Genomic DNA, 27905 nt, shown 5'->3' on the forward strand with positions numbered 1-27905 from the left:
AAGTATTCATGGCAGTTTGCTTAATCAAAGGTTTTGTGGAATGGGAAAAGTCTCACTGTAAGTGTGAAGGACTTTTTTTATTTTCTGAAACTTTATATTTTATCAGTGGTTCCTTACTTTATTGTATTTGATTTCATAACTAATAGTTCTCAGCTTGTAGGCATCTAAACATAGCTGTCAAACTGAATATGAATCTACAGTGCACTTGGAAACGCACATGTAGTACTCAGGAAGTCCTCTTAAATATTTGACAATTTGCCATGAGCATTATAACATCCCTACTGTACTAAACATGCCAAGCTTTGGCATGTCTCATACAGCTGCTTATAAAAGTAACTCTAATTATGTTAACAAGCAGAAGACTTAAAAATGACATCTTTTTTTATTTCTGAGATGGGGAACAGAACACCAAAACTTGCTCATTTCCATCCCCGTGATTCTCTCCCTCCCAGCCATTAAAATAACTAAGTTCATGATTTTTAAGAAACACATCAAGGACAGTTAGGGTACCTTTCCATATTGTGTCCACTCTCTTTAGGTTGTTTCTCGATCCCAGGAAGGCCGTTTCTATGAGGGACTGTCGACTGTGTTCCCAGAGGCAGCACGAACACTCTCCGCCCTCATGAAGCCTGTGACGGTGTTATGATGGGATGGTCTCCAGCCAGTCACCTTAACACTCGGCGTCTGTGAACTCTTTGGTGTTTTCTCTGGTTCAAGTGGAACCAGCTTGATGTATTTGTTGTGAGCAATAATGAGATCATGAACATGGAAGTGCTCCATAAATCACAAATCTCTCTAAATATAATTGTGTCCAACACTGAGGCTTCACCACAGTGGCATTCACAGTAACCAAACCATTGCATCTATGTTTTATGGGTAGTTGAGTGGTTCCTGAATCAAAAAAGAATTTGACCTATTATTGGACCACCAGAAACCGAGTTGGACTAAAAAAGATTTCAGAAACAATACCCTTCAATATTTTATTCATTCTATCTGATAAATCTATTTTGAATCCGTACTATGTCCCTGGCAATGCACTTTGTCTTGGTGGCCAGTGTCTCTGAAAATCTGTGTTTTCAACACACGGACAACTACCGAACAAAAATTCCTGGATGGAGGAATTGTATGTATCAGATTGCATGACAGAATCTCCATCAGGTTGTCCGGAACTAGACTAGCTGTGGCTGGAGCGTTTCTTGATGGATCACTGAATGCTGAGCAGGGCACACGGGAGAAAGGACAAAACGCTGGATTTGGTTAAAAAATCTCTCCATGTGACAATATAAACAAGAGTGAATTTAGTGTGCCTGGCTTTTCCTTTCTAGAGATAGCCCGAGTAAGCTCCTCTTCTCTGGCCTGGTTCTGTTTCTCTAATCTCTTCCCTGGTGACTACCGCTTCCTCATGCTCAGGGGCTCTCTCTTCACAAACAGGCATACTTCTGAAGTGACTAATGCCACTTCCCTTCCAGAGTCTTTTGGCCAAAGATCCCGTCCAGATCCTCCGCCTCCACTGCAATTTCACACTTCTGGCCTTTCTTTAGAGCTCTGCTGCTTTCTCAGACTAGGACTTCAGACCTACCAGTGCAGGGCAGCTCAGAGTGCCTGACATTTACACCGCCATTCCCAGTTCCCGAAGCTCTCCCTCAAGAAGGTTATGGCGGAAGTCTGCCTGTTACCAGGATGGGGAAGAGGGCTGAGAGCCAGCTGCTCCCTACTGCAGAGAACCTACTGAAACAGGACAGGTTTGCCCACCTGCCTGGCTGGCTGCCCCCACACAAAGCTAGGAGCCCTGGGAGAATGACTGCCACAGAAGGGCTGGTGGGAGGAAGTGGGAATTACAACGTCCCAAAATGGGGCTGGTGTCAAAGAACACTGCTTGAAAACCAGGTTCAAACCCTGACTAAAGCGTGACTTGAGACTGCCCTCTGCTACCACCACCTTTCACCTCTGGCTTGGCTCTGTTCAGGAGAGACCTGGTGAGCAGAGAACAGTACTGGTGTTGGTTGGGAGTATAAGCCCAGTGGTCCAACATTCCCACAGCCCTTGACATGCTCGGGGGGCAACTTGTTGTTTCTTCAACAGCTTCTTGGGGGACAGTTCACTGCTACACATCAGGGTGCAGCTCTCTCTTCTGAGATAGACCCTCAGTCCTTGCCCTTTCCAGCAAGGTGACAGGAAGGTAAGGTGAGGCAGGGCTGACAAGATTTCACTGCTCTGGGCACAGTCCTCAACCAACCTACACACCTTCCATTGTATATTCTGCTCAGGCCCATGTGACTCACCCCTAATGACCCAGGCTGAGTAATAGTCTCCATGCTGGGTGCTTTACCGGCCCCTGGGATTTGTCTGAATGCCGTGTATGGCTGAGTGGCATCATGGCAAGGTGGGGCCATCGACTGTAGGTGTGGCGACGGCCTCCCAGGGAGGGTTGGTTCCACTCAGGCTCTGTGACCTACAGCAAGGCCACGAGAGGTTGTTCTTTTGTCCATTCACTTACTCAACTAAACACATTTAATAAATTGTACAATGACAGCTGCCAAGATGAATCAGAAGAACTCACTGTCCTGAGGAATTTATTAGCCCTTTGGGGAGGTGACTTTACATATGAAATAATCATTGACACCCCAAACCCACACAATGTAGATGTGCTAAGGAACACAAGTAAGAAAGGGGGGATATCCCCAAACTCGAGCCATCTAAGACAGGGATCCCAGTTCCTTTTTACCAAGCAAAGGACAGCAGGACACTTCATATCCCAAGTAAACATGTAAGGTGTGTACCAACGCCAGGTGTTGGGCTTGGTAACCTCGCCACACCATCCCACAGTTCACTGCACCAAGAAATGAAGGTCTTCTACTTCTGTTCTTTCCTGCAGCCTCTCCTCTGGGCCACTGCCCATATTCTCAGTGGGGGCCAGGGTTCCCTCCTGCGTTTGCCTAGTTATCTATCAGGGTCACTTCTCCAGCCACTCTTATTGAAAATTCTGGAGTAATGTGCAGGGAAATAAAAGATTTGCAACCCAGAATGGGGAGCAAGGTCATTTTTGCCATCATTTCTCTGCAGGGAGACTCTGGGTTCTGTGGTCAGAGGCAGAAGGAAGCGGGTTTGGGAGACAGGGTGGGGGTGCATAGGGGCAGCAAAGCTAACACGGCGAAGATTTCTAAGCTGCTTCTCAAGTCTGAGCCTGCGCGGGGCCGTGTCAGGCTGCGACTGTTTCCTGTGTGGTTCTCATCGTCTCCCATTTGCCGCTGGGAACAAAAGAGGCAGTGAAAGGTAGAAAAATCATCTCCCTGAAAAGATTAGTGGCTTAATTTCACCAAAGAGCAGAGTCTACTTGTTTTTTTTCCAAGTCATAAATATGCCATGTCCTCTGCAGAACTATCCGAACCAGTACTTCATGTTTATGTCACACAGGATTTGAAAAGTAAAACAGGGAGAAAAACATGGAAAGCTACTTCCCAGCCATTCTGACAAGAGAACAATAAGCAGTTAGCTTTCACGGCCCCTGCGATGACTGGCGGTCTAGCAGTCCCAGGGCGGCTGAGAACTCCGCCCACGCCACTGAGCCCTTCCTGACCCTGCTGAGCCTCCCTTTCTCCACCTGCACCGCAGGGACGTGGGGCCTTTGCGGGGATCCGGTGGGACGAGAGAGTCCCTGGTCAAAGCACCCGACAGATGGTGGACCCTTAATAAACAAAACTATGGCGTGAATCCGAATTAAATCTGGCCCGCGTCGCACGGAATGAACAGCTGGTTTCCTTCCAGGCACTCTCAGGCTGACCCCTCTGACTTCCTACTCGCTTCGCGGTGTGTGGCCGGGAGGGCAGCCCGCAGCCTCCCAGCCTACCTGGTCACGCGCGCCGGGCCTGCATCGGGCTGAGGAGCCCGTGCCGGCCACTTAAAGCTGGGAAGCCACGCCGGCTGTGTGTCTGTTGGAATTCCCTCAAGAGAACGCCCTGCTTGCTGCTCAGAACATGCCTTCCCGTTGTTGGTTCTCTTTAAGAAAAGACCTCGCCTGACCCTTCGTGGTGCTTTCCTAAACGCAGTTGGATGAGTGTGCTGCATGGATGCACGTGGTTTCAGTTAATGCTTGTTTTAAAGTGAACAACTTTTCTACTTACGCCTACTTAATTTAAATATTCCTTTTAAGTTGCATTTTAAAATGGGAGGAAGCAGCCCTGTCTAGAGCATAGCTGGAGGGGCAGACCGTCCGGGGAGGCCTGCAGCCTCTTTCCCTCTCTGACCCAAACCCAAACCCACGTCCTGGGTTCACGGATGCGGACAGACGGACTTGAAAATCACAACTAGTAAGTTAACTCTGAGAAGCCCAGCCAAGTTTCTGCCACAGAAGAACCTTACTTTGGCTCAGACACTATTGTTTCTAGCACATATTAGCCCCTCTGTGAGGAGACCTGCCAATTAAAAGCAAGTCTTGTATGTGACCATTTGATGTCAGGTGGGTCACCTGCTTGGAAAAAGAGGTGAATGGCTGATGCCAAGCAGAGCTGGCTTGTGGTGCAGCAGGCCTCCTTTAGAAGGCACAGCCTGAGGCACCTGTGTCCAGAGAGGGGCGGGGCGTGGGGGAGGTAGACTTATTCTGAAAAGATCCATAGAGTCCATTTTTTTCAGGTTTGCAGATCCTACGGTCTCTGTCCCAACTGCACAACTCAGCCACTATAGTGCAAACATGGCTGTACACAACAAGCACATGGATAGGCATGGTACCCTCGTGTGCCAGTACAACTTTATTTGCAAAAACAGTGGGATCTGACTGTAGGGCTGATGATGTAACGATATTAACCTCTGTTTTAGAGGAACACCCAAAAGGAGGTGGGGAAGTATATGATTAGAAGTCCTGTTATCCTGAATTTTCCAGAAAATAAACCTGGCTAAAGTGACTCATTTTCCTCCAAAGCCAAACTCTGAAAGGGTTTCCTTAGGGTTAAGATCTTCCTAGTTCGTCATCAGTTAAATAGAAGAATTGAAGATACAAGGTACTGAAAGCTGACAGGAAGTTCAAAGGCTGGGAATTGTTATTTATGTATGTTTTAGAGCAGAGGTGATGCAGCTCTGTTCTGGGCATCTCTTACTTTTAGAATCGGACATCCACCTCTGTATCCTCACTGTATCCAGAAACCCTGGCTTCCCACACTTCTGACAGATGGTTGTCTGGTCCTACTTGTCTGTTCTGAGTGATAAAGAGTTTTAATCTGGCTGAGAGTTTGTGAAGCAGTTCGTTCTTGTATTTAAAATTCTATCACACACGTATTCCTTACATCAGTTTGAAGCTAGTCCCCTGGTGATTTCTTCTGGCTTTTGCCACACACTTATTTCTCCTCTACCTACAGCCAGGGGCTATCTGGACACAGTGCTTCTCACCCTCCACTTTCCCTCCAGATCCTCCTCCCGCAGAGCTTGTGGGAACTCCACCTGTGTGGCCTCCCTTCACAGGACATCCCCCAGAAAGACTACCCCATGTGGCTCCGCCTCCTGGTCCCCTGTAACCGTGTGGCTCCACCTCTTGTGCCTGCCTCTTATGGATTTGCACTTGCTCATAGGCGGTGGTGAAAGCACTCTGGCTTCACAGCACATCTTGTCTCTTTAAAGAATAGTATGTCATCTGAGATGAGCAGCAAACATGCTGTTTCCTTTGGCTTCCCTTTAGTTTTATAACTGATAAATTCAATGAGCAGTAAAAGATGAACAAATGTTGCTTAATTACTGAAATATCAGCTTTAATATCATATATAAGTTTTCAGCAGGTTTTTTTTTCTTTACTTTTATAACTAATGTAAGAGTTGAGCAACGAAAACAGAATGTCCACTGCATCTATTAATAGTAGGACTGACGGTAAACTCCTCTCATCTTGTATGAGGACGTATTTTTCCTGCTTGGGTCTCTCTTAGGTTTTAGCTTCTATCACATCCTACCAGCCTAATGCAATTATATTTGGTATTGACTGCAGACACAGAATTCTCTTGTTGAATGCCCGTTTTCTGAGTGAATGAATGCATTTGAGATTTAACTGGAGTGACGTCTTAGCAAAGCATGAGTCTGTTACAATAACAGACGAGAAAACATATCATTGCCATCCTTGCTTCAAAATAGCTCACACAGGTAATTCACAAAACATATTTCACATCTTGTTTTAAAAAAATTCCTACCTTCGACCCTTTGTAATTATCTTGCACGTTAAGCTTCCTTGAACAGCCTCTCCAGTAGAGTGGTAAGAAAGCAGCTCTGGGCCACACGACCTCAGACAGGATTTCCTTCTCTCTTACTAAGACACTCCTTGAATTTCTCTCCTTGGGGACAATTAGGGATGAACCTCCAGGAGCCACATACCCTGCTTTGGATCATCTGAAACGCAGGCACCGTGAGTTACGAGGCACCCACCAGAGTGCCCTACAGAAAGGCAACCTCACCTGCTTGCTCGAGACTGGAAGCCTAGGGGCCTCCTGGGAACTAAGGGAGCTGAGTGGAGCCAAGTCACTGGGTCTAGAAAACCGCTACAAATGGAGGCTGCTTATCCCCTCTGTATGTCTCAGTACCAAATGCAGGCTCGGTAGCTCACTCCAGGAGATTGGAAACCTTTTTAATTGTTCCGTGCCAGCCCTGGCTTCTCCGGTTGCCCCATTCAATCTGACAGAACGTGTTGACAGATAAAGTTATTCCTGGCAACCTGGGCTCTTCATGTTCCTGCGAGGGTAGCACTGTGAGGAGGACTTTCAGCGGGAGGCCTAGGCTAGGGCAATGGACCTGTTTCAGCAGGACGGTAACGTGTAATCTAAGGCACTTTTGTTTGTTTCTTTTCTGCTTTCTCTGCTGATGATCTGGTTATTGAGGCCAGTAACCAGAGAAGTGAGAAACCCTAAGTGTGTGCTTTAAGTCTTAACCGAACTCATCCTTAAGCTGTTTATTCTGGCACATTGTCAGGCCTTCAGCGGTGGGGGTAGGTCAGTCCTAAGGGGCCGCAGGAGGGCCACCCAGGGAACTGACTTCTGCTCTGTTGAATGGCCACTCAAACCAGCCTTGTTTCCTTGAAGCAGAAAGTTTTCTACACAAGCATTTCTTTGTAAGCTCAATTAACTTTTACAATAATTTGTGCTTTTAGTTTAGACACACAGATGTTGAGTGGGCGGTGGCCGCGGTGAGGGGTCATGAACAAGAGGATGAGGATGAGCATGGATGCAGACACCTCCCCCTCTGGGAAACGTGGTCACACTTCCTTTCATGGCAAAAGCACGTCCATTTTTAGGATTACTAAAAAATTTAAATTGTTTGTAGAACAACTAGAGAAAGCCATGGTTGTTCTCAGTGCAGCTTGGGCAATATTCCTGCCTCATTCGCCCAGCAGGTGCCCACTGCACACCTTGCCCATGGGTGCAGAAGCTGGCCGTCGGGGCAGAGTGCTGTCATGTCTCAGCACAAGGGTCCCAGTTCGGATGCCTGCCTGTGAACCAGCTCGGCAGGTGTCACCTGGGGTGAATTATTTCTCCCTGAGCCTCGCTTTCCTCATCTGTAAAATGAAGGTAAAAAGTGCCTCCCTCATGGGGCCATCATGAGGATTAAATTGTTAATATCTGTGAAATGTCAGCATTGGCTTCATCCTCGGCATTGCTGTCACTTTGGCCTTAGTGTGGGCCAGGCAGCACATGAGGTCCAGGACACGGCACAGATGGGATGAAGCTGTGCCCCGTGAAGCTCAGTCCAGTGGGGACTGGTGATGACATTCAGCAGATCGGGACATGATAGGTCCGGAAGTGCAGCTGTGACCACACTGTGGGGATGGCCTTCCAGGGGGCTGCAGCAGGACTCCTTGAGGAAGGCCGCTGGGCTGAGCTCTTGAGGACAAGCAGTGCTGGCCACGGGGCTGCCTGGGGGCTTCCTTGCAAGAGGAGCTGTGACTGCAGGGCTGCATGGCTGGACAGAAGTCTTGTGGAACTGAAGCGTGAGAGCTAGCGGGAATGGGAGGCAGAGAGGCAGTGAAGGGCTTGCTGCTAAGGACCTGTGATTCTGTCTTGACGGCAGTGAGAAGCTGTTGACAGGTTTCAAACAAGGAGCGACATGCTCCAACTTGGGTTTTCAAAATACCTGCTGCTTTCTGGAGAAGGACCTAGATGGCACCCAGAACTGGGTGTGTGTGAGGAGAACACGAGGGCTCCTTGCAGTGAGAGAAGCATTCTGTGCCCTGCCTGTATTGGTGCCAATATCCTGGTTGTGATATCACAAAATGAAAACAGTAAAAGGTGCCCAGGACTTTTCTGGATCACTTCTTACAATGATATGTGAACCTACACTTTTCTCAAAACAAAAATTTAATCGCCAAACTGATTTAGAAGCACAGCTCTACAGCATAGTCTAGCAGAGAACTGCCAGCCCCTAGGTATGCGTTAGCTTTGCAGGAAGAGCTGATGCCTCGAGCAGGAGCCTGCAACACTCTTGGCAATGCACTTGGCTTCTGGCTGGGCCCTGGTGGCACGTGGAGAAGGGCTTCGAAGGCCTCAGGAGGGAGTGCGGAGAGACAGTTAGGTGGCGGCAGCAGACGTCTAGAGCGTCACCCAGGAGACCCTCTTAGACATGAGTCCTGGGCCCTGTCACAGATTCACAGAACCAGAATCTCATGTTAACAGGATTCCAGGAGATGCCCCACACTGAGCTTTCTGAGCACTGCAGCAGAATGATGGCAGGCTCATGGAGAGCCCTGACAGGAGTGCTGGAGTTTGAGCAGCAGAATTGGGATGGCTTAGTTACAGAAGTACAGAGAAGGTGGTGTCAGTAGCCACGGACCTTTCCAGGTAAAAAGCTGGAATGTTCCAGCTAGTCATGGCAGTAGGGAACATTATAGGGGAAGGCCTAGATTACAGGTGAAAACTGAGTTCAGTCTGGCCAGCGCAGGAGGAGCTCCAGCTGTGGACAGTACCTGATCTCCTTGCTAGGGCTGCAGACAACCACAGTGCACCCAGGGGCGATATGGTGGTAAGGGCTCCTGACTGCCCTCCTCTTGCAGAGAGTCAGCCAAGTACATGGCCCATGAGGGGTCCACCCTTTGAGTTAGGTATGCCTGGTCCAAACGTGCATATGACAGCAATGCAGATTTCATAAAAATCCTAAGATTCATGGTATTCACATGGAGTCCCCTACAGTTTCCCCCAAACAAGGTCACAACCAAAGAATATTATGAACAACACCATAATTGTAGGTCTTAAATTTGCAATTTTGAAAATCTGAAAACGGAACAAGAGAGTGAAGCAAGTCTCTGGAGCCTGGTGCATGCTGCTATTCTGAGAGACTGCCAGTCTCATGCTGAATGTGCCTACAGGAAAACCTGGTAGAGACTTGAAACATACTGATATAAACAAGACATGCTGGAACAAAGCTTTTAGATTGCTTGTAGTATGGAATGCACAGAGACATAAAATAGTGCAGTGGGAAATATCAACAAGTCTGGACATTTTAAAACCATGACTGATCAGAGCAAGGTTTTTCCTGTAACCTAAGCTATAGCTTTCCCGTTCATATCCTGACTCCTTTATGTGTTCTCCCTAATTAGACTTTAAACAACACACATGCACGCACATGCATACATGGACACTCGTGTGCATACATACAGAGTTTTAATTCTATGTTTGAGCTGGGACAGGTCAGCAGCTCGAGTCTTTATTACATTTTACCCACATCTGATCCTTCTCTGTGTCTCCTGGAGGCTCTTGCTCAAACACTGCATCTTGGGTTTGAACTTAACATTCATACTAGTGAGACATTGTGGCTCTAAAGCTCCCCCTTTCGAGCCTCATGAAATGAGGCATGTGATAAATAATGAGAGGAAGGTCCTCAGGATTCTGGCCAGAACTCTTTGTGTACACAAGTAGGCTCTGAAAATGTTTTACAGGGAGGTGCAATTCAGGTATGAATAAATGTATTTTCCCACAAATTCTACACCAACAAGAAGTAAAAAACAAAAAGCTTCTAAGAATACATCCTTTCCAGGGTATGTAATGTGGAGCAGAAACATGCAGTCTGTTTAGTTAAATTTTCTTTATATTTGTTTATAAAAGGAATGATCATGCTAACTACTGTGAGTACATTATGAATGTTAATTTGTCAATTGCCTGAACAGACACTTATGCACTGAAGAACACCTGTTTGGCTCCCTGGCTCCCACTACCATGTCGCCATCATCCCCTGAATTAACCTGCAGTTGCCAGGTCCTGCTAGGAAGGGTCTATAGCCACATATCACATTTTTTTCCAGACAATAAATTTAAGATACGACCTTGGAAAATGGAGGAACCAGTTGGGTCATTTTCAATATCTTGGACTAAACATATCAGCAGACTAAAAAGGAATTTGTGACCTAGCCTTGTGATTTTCTTGCTGATCACAGATCGGCCATTATAAAGTAACCCGGCATGTGGGTATTTTAGTATGATGCTTGCACTGAAGGTGTGTTACTCTGAACTACTAATTAATGAACCAATCAATGTATCCCTTCATCACCATTTACTGGATGAGAGACACGGAGCACTGGCCCCGCCTGGCAGGCACCTGGTGTCAGAGATGGACTGTGACAACACGGGAAAAGCCATAAAGCTACTGTGCTGACTACTCATCCCAGCTGAGAGGGACAGAGGTGCCTGTGGGAAGCTTCCCGAGGGCCTGACGCTGCAGCGGCACTGTGAAGAGCATCGTGAGCTGTGCAGAGAAGGGGGAACGAGCAGAGGATGCGTGTGAGATGGCACAGAGCGGGCAGCAGTGGGGGGGCACCGCGCCTCTGGGGAGCAGTCCCATCCCGCTGCCAGTCCCAGAGAAGGGCCTGGCTAATGAGGAGGGAGACCAGGCAACCTCCAGCTGGGCTGCTGGCAAGGGGCAGGACTACAGTGCACAGGCCGCTTGAAAATGCGGGGTTGCTGAGACAGGCTGCTGGTGAGAATTCTTGCTGTCCAAGGACAGGGTGACAGGTGTGGCCCTCCAGGAAAGCCGGGCAGAAGGAGGTGTGGGCGGGCTATGGTGAGGTCCCCCGGGCTCTGAGGGAGGCCGTTCCTTGGTACTCAACTTGGTACTATACACTGGTTTCACAAAGACTTCCTAAGTAAATTGTCATCATTTTTTCCAGGAAGTGGGCTCAGATCCTCCCTTTAAGTTGTTTTGGGGGTAGTAAAGAGTCCCTGATGTGGATTAAGAGACTCTCATGGTCTGAACTGACTTTAAAAAAGTCAGTTTGTCTATTTAATTTTTTAAAATTCTATTGAGCTAAGACACTTGGCATGAGATCTACCACATAACAAGCCTTATGTGCACAGCAGAATATGACTTGATGGCATCAGTAGGCGAGGAGCAGCCTGCACAGAACAGACCCTCCCCATTCCCAGTCAGGTTGCCAGTCACACCTGGATGACAATATACTTCTTAGACGACTGAGTTAATTACAGCACACACTTAAATGCCTTTTTATTCTGGTAAGGGCAAGCTCAATTGATTTTAGTTATACAAGAAAGTTTGGTTATCTAAAAGATAAAAGCCACACATCATGCTGCAGAGTGTGGGGTTTCTAGTCTGTTTTTAATGGTGACTCGCTGAACCTGGAGCCCCCAGGAGAGAACGTTAGGGGGGTTGGGTGGGTGGACAGGTGGGTGGAGAGGAAGACAGAGCAACAGAAAGCTCAGCTCCTGTTGGCTGGTTACTAGGACAAATAATATCTCCAGAAGGGCAGGACCAATTTGTTCTTCCTGACAGAGCCCAGACAGGAGGACCACCTGTCTAAATAAGCCCACCCGCCACCTCAAGAGACCTAGGTTTCAGCTTACTGAGGCTACAGGGCATTCTCCCAAGGACACGTCAGCAGCCACAAGCCCACCTTTTCCTTGACCCCTCCCCTCAAAAGACCCTCAAGAAACCTGGCCATAAAAAGCCTCTTAGAGCCTGTAAGAGACGCTTTCTTTGTTCTACTTGCTGGAACAGAGGGGTCCCTCTCAGGTTTAGCAATAAACATGCTTGGACCGTGGAGTTCGCATCCCTTCTTTTCCTTTTCTTTCCCATGGAGGAAAACACAGATGCCAAAACATGCCTCTAAGGGCCACGCCATTGCCTGAGAGGCGGGGAGACAAACAAGGCCATTAACCGAGGACATTGCCCGTGCTGTGCACAGCTCTGGGAGAGCAGCACCTTGTCCCACATCCTTGGCTGAAATGGCTTCTGCAGGAGCAAGGGCAAGGAGCGGAGGAGAGGCCTTTCCCCGTGGATGCCTACCGAAGCAAGCGCCCTTCTTGGCATTTTTATTCCCAAATCTACTCATGGCCATTGTAGGGACCAAGGGCAGGCTGCCCCAGATGTGCCATTGTGACATGCAGATTATTTTGGGCTGAAAACCATCAATGCCCAAAAGACTCAGGAAGATCCTTTGACCAGCTACCCCCTGCCCCCTGCTCACTACCCTCCATCGGCACCTTGACGCCCCCTGCCCCCCAACCCAACTGCATAAAAAGACTTTAGATGCAGGACCTGCTCCGGGAGGAGCGCCCCCACCTGAGAAGGCTGTATTGTAATGTCTGGGTGGCAGACTGGGAGGGATGTGGCTAAGCCGGTTAGAATTCCTCTGTGCCCCAGAGGTTCTGCGCAGCTATCAAGTATTTTGTTTACCAAACGTGTACTCTTTCATATTCCTGTTAATTGCTTCCCTTTTCCTTTTGAAGTCCCAAATCCCAACCCCCTTCTCCTTGGTTCAGGATGATAATATACCTCATTCCCTCTGTCTTTGGAGCCCGCATCTATGGCTTCCCCAACACACATGATTAAAGTTTGTTTTTTTCTCCTGTTAATCTGATTTATGTCAATTTGATTCTTAGACCAGCTGGAAGAACCTTGAGGGGTAGAGGAGACTTCTTCCTCCCCAACACTGTAAACATCTAAGCACTCAGAGGTTTGGATTGTAAGGGCTTTCCAAGGAAGACAGTGTGAAGAATTCTTACTTTAATGTGCAACTGGGGGTTTCAGACCCTGCACAGTCTGAGACATTTCCTTATGTTGTAACACTTGGATTTGGTTCATGCAATCTTCCCCACTTTCAAAACACATGACCTCTCACTAGAAGATTCACTTATCTTTGCCCCCGGACCTGTGAACCAGTCCAGCCAAGTCTTGACTTGCACTGAAACAGGCAATTCACTCTACTAGAAAACAGTTATCTAATCTCCCAAAAATGACACCTGGCAAGTTTCTAACCATAATGCCATTTGACTCAGTTCCATCAACATTTCTTCTTACAAGCACTATTAATAATGCCTTTTAAGTCTGGAGGCACTGTAACTGGTGGAAAATAAAATAATAACAACAATTCGTGCCTCATATCAAATTTACCGAGTATCATAATTCTTCCAAGTGGTAAAGATGCCTCAAGACAAATGCTGGGCATAGAAGCCACAGGGCATAAATATGCAAAGAAGTAAAAAGCTAACCTTTTCAAACAATAAGGCTTCTCTCTCACTTACCAACTTTACATTTCCCTGTATGGCTCCGGAAGATGACTGGTTAGCCAGAGACGGGTAAGATTCCTCAAGGGAGGAACAACCTAAGACAGGCACAGTCGCAGGGGGGCCATCAGGTGAGAAATTGGGGATCAACAGAGGTGAGGCTTAGAACCTCACCCCCCCCCCCCCGTTCTGAGAGAGATCTTCTGCATACGTGGATGTTTTATTGCCCTTGTCTAGCTTGGATTAACAAATAGTCTACAGGCACACACCTGATCATCTACATTTGCTCTCTTACAACACTAAACCATGTTTTCTACCTTTATCTTGTATCTACCTACCACTTCAGCATTTTATTTAAAATAATAATAATAAAGAGAGAAATGTGGTATCCACATATAAATCAAGTATAAAAATAAAATGAGTATTCATATTTGAACTGTTTATAGTTCATAATGCATGAGCAAAACCGAAGGTTTCTGTGATGACTGCCCTTGTACTGTTCACCATGTAACTTATTCACTATGTAAGAATTTGTTCTCCATGTAAGAACATGTTCATTATGATTCAGAAGATTGGAGACTGACGAAAATTAGGCTTGGGGTGGATTAATGATTGTGCATTGAGCTTTGACTCCCCTATACAGAATTTTATTGTTGTTAACAACCGTTTGATCAATAAATATGACAGATGCCCTCACACACACACAAAAAAAGTACACACTTCGAATTGTAAAATAAATAAGTAACCGGGATGTAATGTATAGCATAAGGAATATAGTCAAAATATTGTAACAACTTGGTATGGTGATAGCTGGTACCTAGAATTATCATTTATATAAATGTTGAATCACTGTGTTGTACACCTGAAACTAATGTAATACTGTGTGTCAACTACCCTTCAATAAAAAATAATTATCTACAAAAAAAAAAATAATAATAATAATAACAACAGGCAGTCTCATGAGCAACCTCCACGCCAAAAGAGTGTTTGAAGATGTGCCGACAGGGTCCCAGTGAGGACACGTGAGTCTGTGCATCACCCATCCGGTATTCATCAGACCCCGAACATGTGCCAGGCCCTATGCTTGTTGCTGGGCATTTGAGTGTCTGGGCCTCATGGAGCTGACAGTCTGCAAGGTAGACCCTCAGTACTGTGTGCAGGAAGGTGTTCCTCACACCACCTCCAAGGGGCTGATTTAAAGGGAAAATGAATTGATGTCTTTTCCGATGGGCCATTTCCACAAATGTCATTGTTGTCAGACATTGTTTTCTCTACTCAAGTGAGTAACTTTCAAATGTAAGCACTTATTTGTCAAACCAAGAAAGTACTTCCTTTTGCCATTAATACAGTTGCTCAACACTCCTGTCATAAGCTGTTATTCATACTCAATAGCAGGAAGTAGAGACTAATCACAAATAAGCCCTCTTGGACCAACCACAACACACAGCTCAGCCCAGCAGGAGGGCGGGGTGCCCAGCTTTGGAGAGCAGGCTGTTGCGGAGGACCATCAGAGTCAGTTGGAGCTCATCTGCCAGGGAGGACAGCATCTGAACTCACAGAGGGACAACAGCCAGAGCGAAAAACTGAGAAGGAGCAGCTCATTCCAGCCCAGAGGGAATGCCTTGGGTCCACTCAGACCTGAAAGAAACAAAAAGATTCCGCACTTGTATCTAGCCACCCCATTAGCCACCCTGATCTCAATGACATTTGTACTTCAGGAGTGGATTAGAATGCTTCTCAAACCCTAACAGGCATAGAAATTCCCTAAAATTTTGTTAAAGGCAGATTCAGGATTCCCAAGGGACCTGAGATTCTGCATTTCTAACAAGCTCCAAGCGAAGGTGACGCAGGAGGCAACCAGAAGGCAAAGCAGACCCACCGCAGCAGAGCATGTTCCCCGACAGAAGCAGCTGTCAGAGACGCTAGCGAGGAGTGAGCAAAGAGACAGGAGAACCAGGACCGGCTGGGGTCCCTGAGCCAGAGACAAAGGCAGGTACCATGCCATCCAATACTGCAAGAGGCCGAGCAAGTGAGAGGGAGAGGCATGCCCCAGACTGCGGGCAGGGAGATGGCGCCGAGTCTTCTCGACCTTCCCAGAGGAGTGTCAGTGGAGTGGGGAGAATAGAGCGACAACACTCCAAAGAAATGCAGACCTGACTGTGGGGACATCAGGCACAGTGATCCCCTCTTTTCGCAACATTTGCTGAGATAGGACCACCTCTGACTACACTGAAATTACAATTTCCAAGTATTTAAACATTTGCTGGAGATGTACAACTTCAAAGCCAACATTAATTCCACATATTTTTCCCCAGGTTTACTGAGGACAAATAAAATGTGTGTACATTTAGGATGGACAATGTGATGATTTAATATACATACATGTCGTGAAATGATCACAATTAGGTTAACTAACACACCCATTACCTCATGCAGTTCCAGCATTTTTTGTGATGGTGAGAGCATTATGACCCATGTTCTTAGCAAATTTCAGTTATACAACTCAGTATTGTAACTACAGTCACCATATGATTTCTGAACACCCCAAAACTGTGTTAGCATCAGGCACTGATGTATCAAGATGGAGAGAATGACCGCAAGTTCGGAAGCTGCCGTCTCACTGCAGTACAGCTCCCGGGAAAGGATATGTAGTGCCTATGGAGAAGAATACTGAATGTGTTATTAGAGAATGCCTTCAAAAGGCCTGAATTTGACTGCATTCATGTTCCTATCAGATTAGACAATATTATATAATTAAGGTCTTATTGATGACAGGGCACTTTTCTTGAGATGATAAACACAGTAACACTTCGCACAATGCGCTGCGGGGGGGAGGGGCAGTGGATTCAGGCTTACTTCATCCCCACACTGGATCCCTATTCTTTTCTTCTTGACTTTTATTTTAACAAAGGTAGGATTTGTTAAAATAAAAATCGAAACATTTTGAACTCCAGCTTTCTGGTTTGAATTCTTTTAAGTGAAACAACCAATTTTCCTGCCAGTTTGGTACTGAGAAAACATGTGTGGGGAAGGCCCTGGCCCTCTAATCTGCTGCTTCACTGTCCAGCTGCCTGGGGTCCTTCCTGAGTGGCCAACCGGGTTAGGGGCCTTGTCACAGCCCCACACCACAGTCCCACAGCTTGTCTGGCTGCAGGATGTGAAGCTTCTGGTGGGCAGGAATGGGGTCTATGGGAATTGCTCAGCCTCGGATGCAAGACGTGTCTGAGGACTAGTCCAAAAGGCAGGGCAGGGGTGCACTGGGGTGGCTGGCCAGCTGTTTCCTGGGCTTTGGGATGGCGTCCTCCCTTACCCACCAGGCCTATCTTGCTCTAGCACTTCTTAAAACCTGAAGGGGCAACTTCCTTCTAAGCATTTTATGAAGACAAAGCATTCATTAATGAAAATTTAACTTGTGCTAGAGACTTTTAAGCTACCAATAATATAAGAGTATAATCATCATGCAATTGTAACTCAGGATTTCCAGACCCTGAGACTGCATGGTGTCAGTCCATATTCAGGTCTGTTCTCTTCCTATTCTCCATTCTCTAGGGTCCGGTTCTGCATAGGTCCTGACCTCAGTTTCCCTAGCACAACTGCTGGGGTCCTAATTCAATACCTTCCCAGTTTTTCTGTCTGGAATAGCTAATCTTTTGAAATTTCTGAGACCTCAAATAGACTTTTCCAGCAGCTTTCTCCAGCCCTGACTGTATCACTCTCAATCACCACTGCATAAACATGCACAAATGTGAAACCTTACTAGATGTGGTTTTCCTTCACGTTCTGTTGAGCACATTTGGCCGCAAAATGCCTGTGGGCGAATCTGAGAAAACTGTTTGCAAATTGCTCTCAGTAAGATACCTGCTGCGGCTGCCTCTGGGTCATTTTCTGTCCTCCTGGCAGGGCCCTGTTTCCCGGGGTGCTTCAGTCTCATCCAGAGCCTTTGCTCCAGGGCTATTGTCACTTTCCCAGGATCAAATGCCCACCCCCTCCTTCTTCCGGAGTAGCCAGGCCAGGAGTCCTTCCGTTCTGATGAGCTGCCTTGTTTTTTGCAGCTTAACTGTGACATGCTTCCTAAATGTGGGAGTTAGAAAGTGTGGGTTTTCCCAGAGGAAATGCTCCTCCCTACTAGATTGTTCCTCCATTGGCTACTACAGCTCATCTATTCACACGTTCATCCAATAAACATTTATTGATGTAAAAAGGTGGCAAGAAAACCTTTAACCACACCCCATCCCACTCTATAAACCATTTGAATCAAACAGCAAGCAAATTTCCCTTCGGATTGGCGGACTAGTTAAACCATTGGTATGGGAGGTGTGAACAGCGATTTTTGGGGTTTACCAAGAACAGTTTGGAAATTACAGGAACTGCATGTGTCAGAGTTTTAAAATTTTCATTATTGCTTAAAACAGATGTATGCCGTGATTATCAGAGGCATCAAGCCCTGTGGGACTGGCATGAGGACTAGAATCAGAGGGTCTGGTTCCAGCTGCACCCAATTATCAGAGGCTCCAAGCCCTGTGGGACTGGCATGAGACCTAGAATCAGAGGATCTGGTTCCAGCTGCACTCAGCCCACAGCTACCTGTGGGGTCTTGGAAGAATCATTCAAACTCTAGTCTCAGTTATGGTTTCAGTGGAGTGGACTGTATGCTGGATGGCTGCCACACTCTCTTTAAAGTGTCATCCTCTATGATTTTAGGAATGGCCATGGGAAAACTATGAAAATTCACATTATCTAGGAAGAAAACAAAGCAAAGGAGACCACATGTCAGTTTGTCACCCTTGGTGATGGCTGGCTGGCCCAGAGCCACACACAACCCACATGCTTTGCTAAAGCAGGCAAGGTTTTCTGAAGCTATTAGGAATTTGTGTTGAAAAAAGAAAAAAGAGCCTGTAGGGAGTGTGGTATGAACAACAAACCATGACTGAATTTAGTATGCCTCAGGGATTGTGTTTTAAGATAGCATGTAATTTAATCTTCACTCAATCCTGTCTTTTATTCCAATTTTACAAAAGGGGAAACTGAGTCTTGGAGATTCTTACTCATTGCATAAGAGGCAGAAGCAAAATCCAACCTGCCTCTGCCCAGCTCCATGTCTTATGCACTGCCTGAGGTCCCATGCTGCCTCCTTGGCATAAAAGGCTGTCTTTATGAATTTAAGGAATTAAGTTTTGGTAAGTTTAATTAATATTAATTTTCATCATTCGCTTTCCAGGAAGTGCACCCATTAGAAGAGCCAAATGAGAAAGTCACACAATACAGGTGTTGGGTAAGACCCAGAGCAGCTACAACTTCTGAACGCCGTTGGAGGGTAGAGTTTGCTAAAACCTTTGGAAGTATCTTGGCGGTATCTACTAATGCTGAGCAGACCCGTAACCTCTGCCCCATCAATTCCACTCCTAGATACCCAACAGAAATGAACACAGAAGTGTGCCAGGAGACATGTGGCAGTATTCACAGTCTTGTAATTGCAAAATAAGAGACACAACACCAGTATCTGCCAAGGGCAGAATGAACAAACTTGATGTGGCACTCTCTGACAATGAGCTACGCAGCCAAGGAGAAAAAAGCAACTACACAAACAGCATGGACAAATCCTGGACACACAACTTTGAGCAAAGGAAACCAGACACGTGAGAGTGCACACTGCATGATTCCACCATGCAAGACTCAAAACCAGGCAAAACTAATCCATGGTGTTAGCTCCACGGATTACTGCATCCCAGAGGGAGGTACAAGGTCGGGGGAGTGGGGGCATTATCCTGATCTGCGTGCTGGTTACAAAGGGGAGTTTGGGTTATGAAATTCAAAAGGTTGCACACCTTTGATCTGTGCATGTTTCTATGTTATATGTGACTTGAAAATTCCTTGAAAAATTCTAGGAAACCTGTTCCTTTTGAGAAAAGCTGCCTAGGTGGGACAAAATCCCCAGTCATGAATTCAAGATTTCAGAAGGGGGTCATGCATGAGGCAAGCAGAGTGTATGAACAGGGGCACACTGAGCAGGCCAGCAGGATGTGGTCCAGCCAGTTACACAATCCAGGGTCTGACCAGCCCAGCAACTCTATGAAGACCCTGGCGTGTCCCTGTATTAACGGGTTAGATGCGGGAGGGAAGGGCACACGGGAAGTTGTCCATGTAACCAACAGATCTGCTGTAAGTGAATCACCATGTCCTGACAGCAGCACCCTAAGTGTCTGCAGGGAACCCTGCTGTCCCGGCAGCCCCCATGCAGGTGGCTGATGGGACCCCAACAGTCCCCACCTTCAAGAAGCCTTCCAGGAAACCCTTGAGATTTAGAGATCTGTGAGTCACTCTTCCATCCTGTGATTGATTATGGAATCTATTTTTTAAAGATAACTAAAATCTTAGGTAAAGAGAAATATAATTTTCTTAAATGTGATACAGAAAAATGCATATTTGTTAAAACAATTCATAAAGATAGCAACCACTGATTGACTACTTTGCTATGGGAATGTGTGTGCTTCTATGATAATGCTGGTAAGATCTTTATTCAGAAGCTGATGGTGGGGTTATAACAGATCATGCCTGTAAAATGCCTTACATACTTGTATCTAAGTAGAGTCTTGGTGATATTTTAACTTATGGTATGTTTTGAAATCATCTTAACTTTTCATGTGAACTTAATAATAAATAAAAGGCTACAATGTTTCATTATTTCTACGCAACTTCTTTCTCTCAAAAGCTAGTATTTACAGAGGTTAAAATAATATAGTCCATTTTTTTGGTAATGTCAGGGAAAAGGAACCCACAAGCACATACACTAATACTTTAAGTTTTATTTGACATGTTTACTATAGAAGAGAATGAATTCTCCAATCATATCAAAGCTGATGGTTATTTGTTATTAAAAAATTAGAAATGTAGATTTCTTAAAATAGTATTTTTTAAAAAACTGCTAATGCCAATATTAACAAAGTATTAAATAAGTTATTGCACAGATAAAAAATTGAGTGCTCTAACAATTAAACATATTTTTAAAACAAGAATGGCATGGAAAAATCTCAGGATCTATGTTAATGAGTAAAAACATGATACCTACTAATATTTTAATAATGACTGTCTCTTGATGGCAAGATTATATGAGGTTTTTATTTACTAGAGCATGCTTTTCTGTATTTTTCTAATATTCCTGAATGACCATTTAAAATCAAAGAGAAGGTATCAAGTGTGGAGAAAAAGGAAAGAAGCCATTAGTAGTATCTTTTTGGAGCAGAATTTCCCACCCTGGCTGCCTATTAGAGAACCTAGGAGGTTTTAAACCCCTGCGGCCAAGTCGACACCCAGACCCAGGAAATCAGAATGTGGGGCGGGACCTGGGCAGTCAGTGTTCATTCAGAGCTCCCAGGTAGCCCCAGGGCGGCTGCGGTAAGGCACTGGCAGGCTTTCTAGAGGTCGGTGGGCATGTGGGCGGAACTGGAACTCCCATCACAAAATTCCAGGAGCTCAAACACAGCCCTGCCTTTTATCAGGTTGCCTTTGGGCTCTTGTCAAAGCTAAATTATTCAGGGATTTTTATCAGAAGTGGAGTTCTGTGAACTTACAGGGCAAGAAAGCAGAGCAAAAGCTGGATTTCTGAGCTACAGTTTAGGATCAATAGTGACCCTAATGGAAGCTTTCAGTGAATTTCTCCTTATTGGATCCTTATTAGATGAACTCCACTGGAAAAATGTGGACAGCAGCTTATTTCCTTGTCCACAGGGCAAAACCATAATGTTTATACGCATCAAAGACTTCCCACACTTCCAGAGGAAAAAGAAAGCAGAACTTCCCCTCAAACCACAGGCAGGGCAGGGGTGGCCAGGTGTTCTCAGCTGTCTGTGCACCTGTGAAGCAAGAGGGACTCTGCCTGGGTGCTGCGTGATTTGCTTAGGAATTTTTAAAATGGGATTAACATACACTGAATGCTCACTATACACCAGGCATCACGACCTTGAGACAGACTTAACAGTACTATCGGCACTGTGTCATCCTTAGTCAGAATGATCAGGGAATGAGTTGTTCACCAAACTTCCTATGTAGCTGGAGGCTGAGTAACAAGCTCTCTTTCCGACTTGCCTTAGGAAGAACTTTCTGAAGGAATGGGGACCCGGTGCTGCAGCCAGACAGTTCCGTTCGGGCCGGGCTTCCAGGTATGGGCCAGTTACCTCCCTCTGCTCACTCTCGAAAGTGTGGTTGTTTGGAAGGAAACTACATGGACACCCTCAGTCTATAGGGCATATTTTCTCTTCCTTTGATGACTATTTCAGAGTCACCATGATAAAATCGGTACCTGTGGCAGAAGACCAAGCTGGAATCGGGGATTTGTGGACACTGTGACTGCACAGCTCTGTGGTGTGCAAAGTGCCCAGGATGGAAGGTCAGGAGGTGGGCACTGATGTCACCAAGTGCCTTATGACCATGGCTGGTCACAGCAACTGCAGAGCCTGCACAGGGACTGTCAAGATATCCCACTTCAAACAGGTCATTACCCATTGTTTACTTTTCAACTCTAATAACACGCCTGAAAGCATGTCAGAAACTCCTCCCTGTCCCCCACCACCGCCCTTCCCGGGCAGCTACTGACGCACAGGGACAGCCAACTCTCTGATGTGGGCCTGCTCTAGCCCTTCCTCCATGTCCCCCGGCTGCCAGAAAGCCCCCCGGGGAGCCCCACAGGCCTCCTTCTAGGCCATGTCTAGTCGATGCTAAAGCCCTTGATTAGAAGTGACAACCTCCAGCTAATCATCTGTTGTTCTCACCCCAAATCATGGACCTGAGCAGTGGCCCCCTCCCACCAGCCGCCTCAGCCACCCGGAGGTTGTGCCCTCTCAGCTGGCCGGGATTCTGCCCCCCGCCATGGCGTGTGGGGCACCGATGTCTCCGACTGCTGCATTCGGACCATGGAGTGCCGGGGAGAGGGGAGAGCACTGGGCTGCAGCGGCCAGAGCATCGTGACAGAATCACCCTTGAATAGCACTGGTACCAGCGTGAGTGGCTGTGGGCATAGAAGCGTTGAAAGCCGTCCTTTTGTGGAGGTTTTCTCGTGCTACCTTGGGGAGTCTGCTATTCAGCACAGGCTGAATTCTGGTCACTGTGCCGGAGGTTTCCAACGTGAGGAGGGTGCAAAGGCAGCCCTGCGTGTTGGGAAGGCCTCTGCTGTCCTGCTGCCTGCGTGTCGTGGGCACTGATCGGCTGAGGGTGTTCAGGTGGGCCGGCGTCCAGGGCTGCTGCCGGCCACACCTGGAGGGGCAGTCCGCTCTGACGGCACTCAGCGAGATCTCGAGCTCACCCCTCCAGCTCTCGCGGTTCTCGCGCGCCCACCCTGACATCAGGTTAAAAGAGAGAGCGTGCACGGCTGGTTTAGCATGATGCCTGACACAGAGTGACAAATAATCAGGGGTACCAATTTCACTCCTTCCTGTTCTAAAAACGTTTCCTTTTATTGGCACTGTCCAAGTCCTCCAAAATATGGCATTTATATGGTTTTTACCTGGGAGTCTGCTAGTACAAAAGGCCAGGGCTTTTACAGAAGAGCTCTCTAACAAAGGAGTCCAAAATGTTTCTCAGGTTAACACTTGTCTATTTTGATCTTATCTTAATTCACCTTATGTAACTGAACTCATTCACTCCGGAGGTAAAGCCAGCTCACTTACACTTCAAATCAAGGAATTTGCTTCTATGGGATTTTAGTCATTCTGAGTAGTAACAATATATAATGATTTTTTAGACATTTTGGGCAATTTTAAACCTACTAACACAGTCATTGCTGAATTTTACTCAGGAAGGCTGGTAGGTTCTGATCGGAGCCTATCAGAATCCATGAATAACAACCAGCTCAGGAAACTGAAATCAAAGTTTAATAAAAAAAAAAGGTGTGAAGGTTAAAAAAAAAGAAATCCAGCAAGCAAGCAAGATGAAACCTGCCTAGTTGGGCAGCTGCTCTGAAACCGGTTACTGCACATTGCAAATCATACCCTGGTTGATTGAGCCCCAAACCACAAAATGTCTAAAGAATGAAGCAAAAACACTAGGGTGCACTTTGCTATAAGATGTGAATCAGTTAGAGTGAGAGGTTGCAGCAGGGCCAGCCCAGGAGAGCGCATACCGCTTGATGCCTATCCCAGCTGTCAGGGCTTCTTGGGAAGAGAGCAGTCAGCTGTCTGCTAGCATTCAGTGACTCCAAATCCAATTTCTATGCTTTCTGAATCAGTTCCTGGGATATAAATGGAAGGGGGAAAAGCAACAATGATGCTTCCAAGAATAAAAGCGGTTGTAAGTCTGGAAAACCCCCAAAACTCCACTCGTTGGGAGGAAGCTTTTCTTAAGGTACTTGAATCCCTTTCATTTCTGCATAGGGTCAATGGAAAATGAAATCACTCCCTTCTTGGCTTCAAAATGCTACTTCACACCTGGGCCCGAGATCTGCCAGGGGCCAGCTGGTCATTGTGCAGAGTCTGGTGGCTGAGGGCCAGAAAGAGGCAGGAGAATGGAGAACAGGGTTAAAACTGGTCACAAATAAAGTCTGAAAAGCAGTATTTGAAATTCCACTTCTGGATATAAATGGGAAGCAGCATGGAAACCGAGAAATTACAGGAAAGATAGCTGTCTGAGTTCTGGATTCTGTTCATGCAGGAATAGTGTCTTATGAATTTCTTGGTTATGGACGCATGTTACTGAGCTATAAATAGTTTAATAATCTTAAAACATTTAAGATTTAAAACAAAGGCCCTAGATCATTGCCGTCGGTGTCAATGGAATCCTTGGGTTGTGCCCAGCACCAGCCTGCCCTTCCCCATGCACCACGGTGCAGGCCAGGCAGGCTTAGCTGCACCAAACCCAGATGCGACTTCTTGTTTTATTTTCTGTGATTAGTGGTGATCAGCTCACAGAGGCACCCACCTCTATAGAGACCCCTTCCTCTCACTCGGGCTACATTCTTAGAAACGTTTAAAACCTCTCTCTCTTTGGAAATTCTGGTAAGGTTCATGTGAAACTTTTCCCTAACCCTTTTCCCAATAGAATTTTATAAGGATAATGAATATCTCCTAATAATATATGTTTATATTATTACATCTTTCTATCTTTGTACAGCTTCGTGTGACTGGGTGACCTGGTGTGGGGCGGCAGCCTGCACAGCCAGCCCTGGAACGGGCCCGGGTTTCCTCTCCGTCTGAAGCTCACCGAGAACCATTTGGTACTCATTTAAAAAGAAAACGGTTTTATAGGTACATTTTTGTTGGACTATCAAACAGACTCTTTGTCATGCAAATAAACCTATGTTCACAGTTCTAGGCACAACGTATTCATAGAATCTGTCCTTTGAGACAAAAGTTTATATCTAAATCAGGAGGAAGTATCACTTTAAAGTCTGAAAAGGAATTAAGCCTTCAAGCAAAGGTGGTATTCTGACTAACAGTGACTCATGTGGGAAAGAGAGGAAGGCTTTGAATTGTTGCTTCAGGACCTGTCTTGTCTTGCTTTCTGCTTGGTCTCTGGCACTAGGATCACCTGCAAGTAGTCAGGCAGCAAACTGTGCCTGTGCCTCAGACAGGCCCTTGCCTTTCTGAAGTTGGCCAGGAGGCCGCGTCTCCAGGGTGGATCATCACAAAGTCACTGGTACCTGGGAACGCTGGTATCTAGAGGAAGATCTTTGCTTCCTGTGGATATTCCTTATCATTTTCCCAACAAGAATGTAAGCATCCCAGTTTACCTCCAGCAAATTTGACACTTGGGAAGAATATGAGTCCTTGTGGATTCCTTTTGTTAGGATCACATCAATACACTTTATGTGTAAAGAGACTTTAAATGACTTTGCAGATCCCGTAATTTAATCATCTGTGCACATTAATATATTCCCTTTCTAACTTCCAAGGCTGCAGGATTTACCACCTAATAAGGCAGTTTGCTCTTCATCTGGGCATCTGCTGCTGCTTCTATTAAATGCTGCCCTGGTCCCTCCTCCCTTCCCTCACCTAGCACATCACCCTATTTTTTTTTTCAATGAGCATTGAGCGTTATCAGAAATTTCCTTGTTTTTTAGAAGGTTTAACTCCGCATTTTGTGTTTTCCCCACTAAAATGGAAGCTCCATGACAGCAGTTTGCCAGGCCTGTGTTCCTGCTGCCAAGCAGGGCCCAGTTAATGTCAGGCACTCGGTATGTTTGGTGAGTTCAAATGATCTTGAGCCTAAGGAAGCTGTACTTTAAGTCAACTTTTGGTACTGTTTCACTGCCACCCATTCATTGGCCAGTATTCTGCCCCCTGAGGTCCTATGGAATAAATCGAGTCCTGCTTTCGAGTGACAGCTCTTTGAAAATTTGAGGGTGGCTATCATATCTGCAACCCCACCCTCCACTGGGGCTAGGGAAACCTCTGCCCTCTTAGCTATTAGCCACGGGTCCTGGACTGGCTACTTCGTTTCAATTTTACTGCATTCTCTCACTTTCTTAAAACGCAGCCCTTAAAACTCTCACAAAACTTTGGCCAGAGATTCACTTCCAGAAATTAATTATCCAACAGAGACTTGCCCAAGTGCATAAAATGTGTGAACAGGGATGCCACTGCAGCTTTCTATAGACATAACCCAATATCCAAGAAAGGGGGACCGGACAGCCATGCACGGCCTCCATGAGCTGGCAGTCAACCACAGCTGCTGGCCTGTCCTTCATGTCCCTGGGCCTGCACTACACAGAGGAGTTTGCGTGTGGCCACGCCTATCATGCATGGCTTTTCTAGGCTCCTACATGAAAAACAGGCTAGCTCAGGTTAGAGAACCCGCATTTGGAATGAGTCATGGTGCAGCTAAGAATCACCTTTAAGAAGTTCTGCCAACTTAAAAAGAATCAAACTTTTGTTTTGACTATTTTTCAAGGATAAAAACCAAAGAGGAAATACAGATCGAAGAGAGCCAGTAGAAAGATTTCATTTATACAGCAGCAGAGTTTATGAGTTGTTCCTGTTTATTGACATTTCAAGGCAGAGTATAACATAAGTATAACTACTTATATGGATTTTAAATATTTTTCTTAGTTTGCAAACCATGTATTTCACAAGTAAGGCTCTCTTTTCCACAGTTTGTTTCAGATAATGGGGGAATGTACAGTAAGTGAGCAAATGCTCTCTAGATAATGTACAGGTGCTTGTCAAAAATCATCTTCCATGACTGGTTAGCCAGAGATGGGTAAGATTCCTCAAGGGAGGAAAAACCTAAGACAAGCACAGTCGCAGGGGGGCCATCAGGTGAGAAATGGGGATCAACAGAGGTGAGGCTTAGAACCTCTTCCCCCCTGTTCTGAGAGAAATCTTCTGCATACGTGGATGTTTTATTGCCCTTGTCTAGCTTGGATTAACACATAATCTACAGGCACACACCTGATCATCTACATTTGCTCTCTTACAACACTAAACTAAGTTTTCTACCTTTACCTTACATCTACCTACCACTTCAGCATTTTATTAAAAAATAATAATAATAATAATAATAAAGGGAGAAATGTGGGATCCACATGTAAATCAAGTATAAAAATCAAACGAATATTCATATTTGACCTGATTGTTTATAGTTCATAATGTGTGATCAAAACCGAAAGTTTCTGTGATGACTGCCCTTGCACTGTTCACCATGTAAGAACTTATTCACTATGTAAGAATTTGTTCACCATGTAAGAACTTGTTCGTTATACTTCAGAAGATTGGAGACTGTTGAGAATTAGGCTTGGGGTTGATTAATGATTGTGCATTGAGTCCCCTATACAGAATTTTATTGTTGTTAACAACCATTTGATCAATAAATATAAGATATGCCCTCTAAAAAAAAAAAAAAAAGAAAGGCAAAAGCAATGATCAGATTCCCTGAAGAGTAAGTGATAAACTGATGGACAGTGACTGCATTGGGGTATGGGTGGGGACTTGATAATATGGGTAAATGTAGTAACCACATTGTTTTTCCATGTGAAACCTTCATAAGACTGTGTATCAATCAATCATACCTTAATAAAAAAAAATCATCTTCCAATTTCATGTGCAAACATTATTCTGTTCCAAACCTGTGGCCTTAGGAATCTGGAAGTCGTACTCTGGACAGGTGGGACTCACCCCTATGCCTTGTAACATGCTGTCTGCCAGTACCTTGCAGGACATTACAGGGCACAGGAAGCTAGGAGCTCTAAACTCCTTTCTCACCCTGCAGCACTCCTCCCCACATATTTCCTTTGTCTGGTGTTATACCACCAATATTTCACATGAAATTCATTAAACATGGAGACCCAGAATAATAGATTTTTTAATATCATTTGAAATAAAACAAAATGGAAAAAAGTCTGGATCACCAAATAACGAACCCTAATCAGCATTTTTCTTTATCGAGAGAATAATATTGTAGTGATCATGTGCCTGTCATGTAGGTTACCAAGGGAACTGGGACAAAATAGACC

General features: G+C 45.8%; 1 protein-coding gene and 1 long non-coding RNA gene across 6 annotated transcripts in view; one reads left to right on the forward strand and one right to left on the reverse strand.

The window, feature by feature from the left end:
• EGFR (epidermal growth factor receptor) overlaps positions 1-27905 on the reverse strand; it is a 209687-nt gene that overhangs the window by 85667 nt on the left and 96115 nt on the right. The window contains exon 1 of one of the 5 annotated variants that reach the window (XM_057505312.1): positions 511-857. The exons of the other annotated variants lie outside the window; for them this stretch is intronic. The gene's annotated coding sequence lies outside the window, so the exon portion shown is untranslated. Of the gene's footprint in view, positions 1-510; positions 858-27905 lie in introns of those variants that run through there. 5 annotated transcript variants of the gene reach the window in all.
• LOC130684454 (uncharacterized) lies at positions 5394-27353 on the forward strand. Its single transcript, XR_008998751.1, has 3 exons — positions 5394-6376; positions 18687-21624; positions 21742-27353. It is a non-coding gene; the product is annotated as an uncharacterized LOC130684454 (long non-coding RNA).

Source organism: Manis pentadactyla, chromosome 7 (assembly GCF_030020395.1).
Source record: "Manis pentadactyla isolate mManPen7 chromosome 7, mManPen7.hap1, whole genome shotgun sequence".
NCBI lineage: Eukaryota > Metazoa > Chordata > Mammalia > Pholidota > Manidae > Manis > Manis pentadactyla.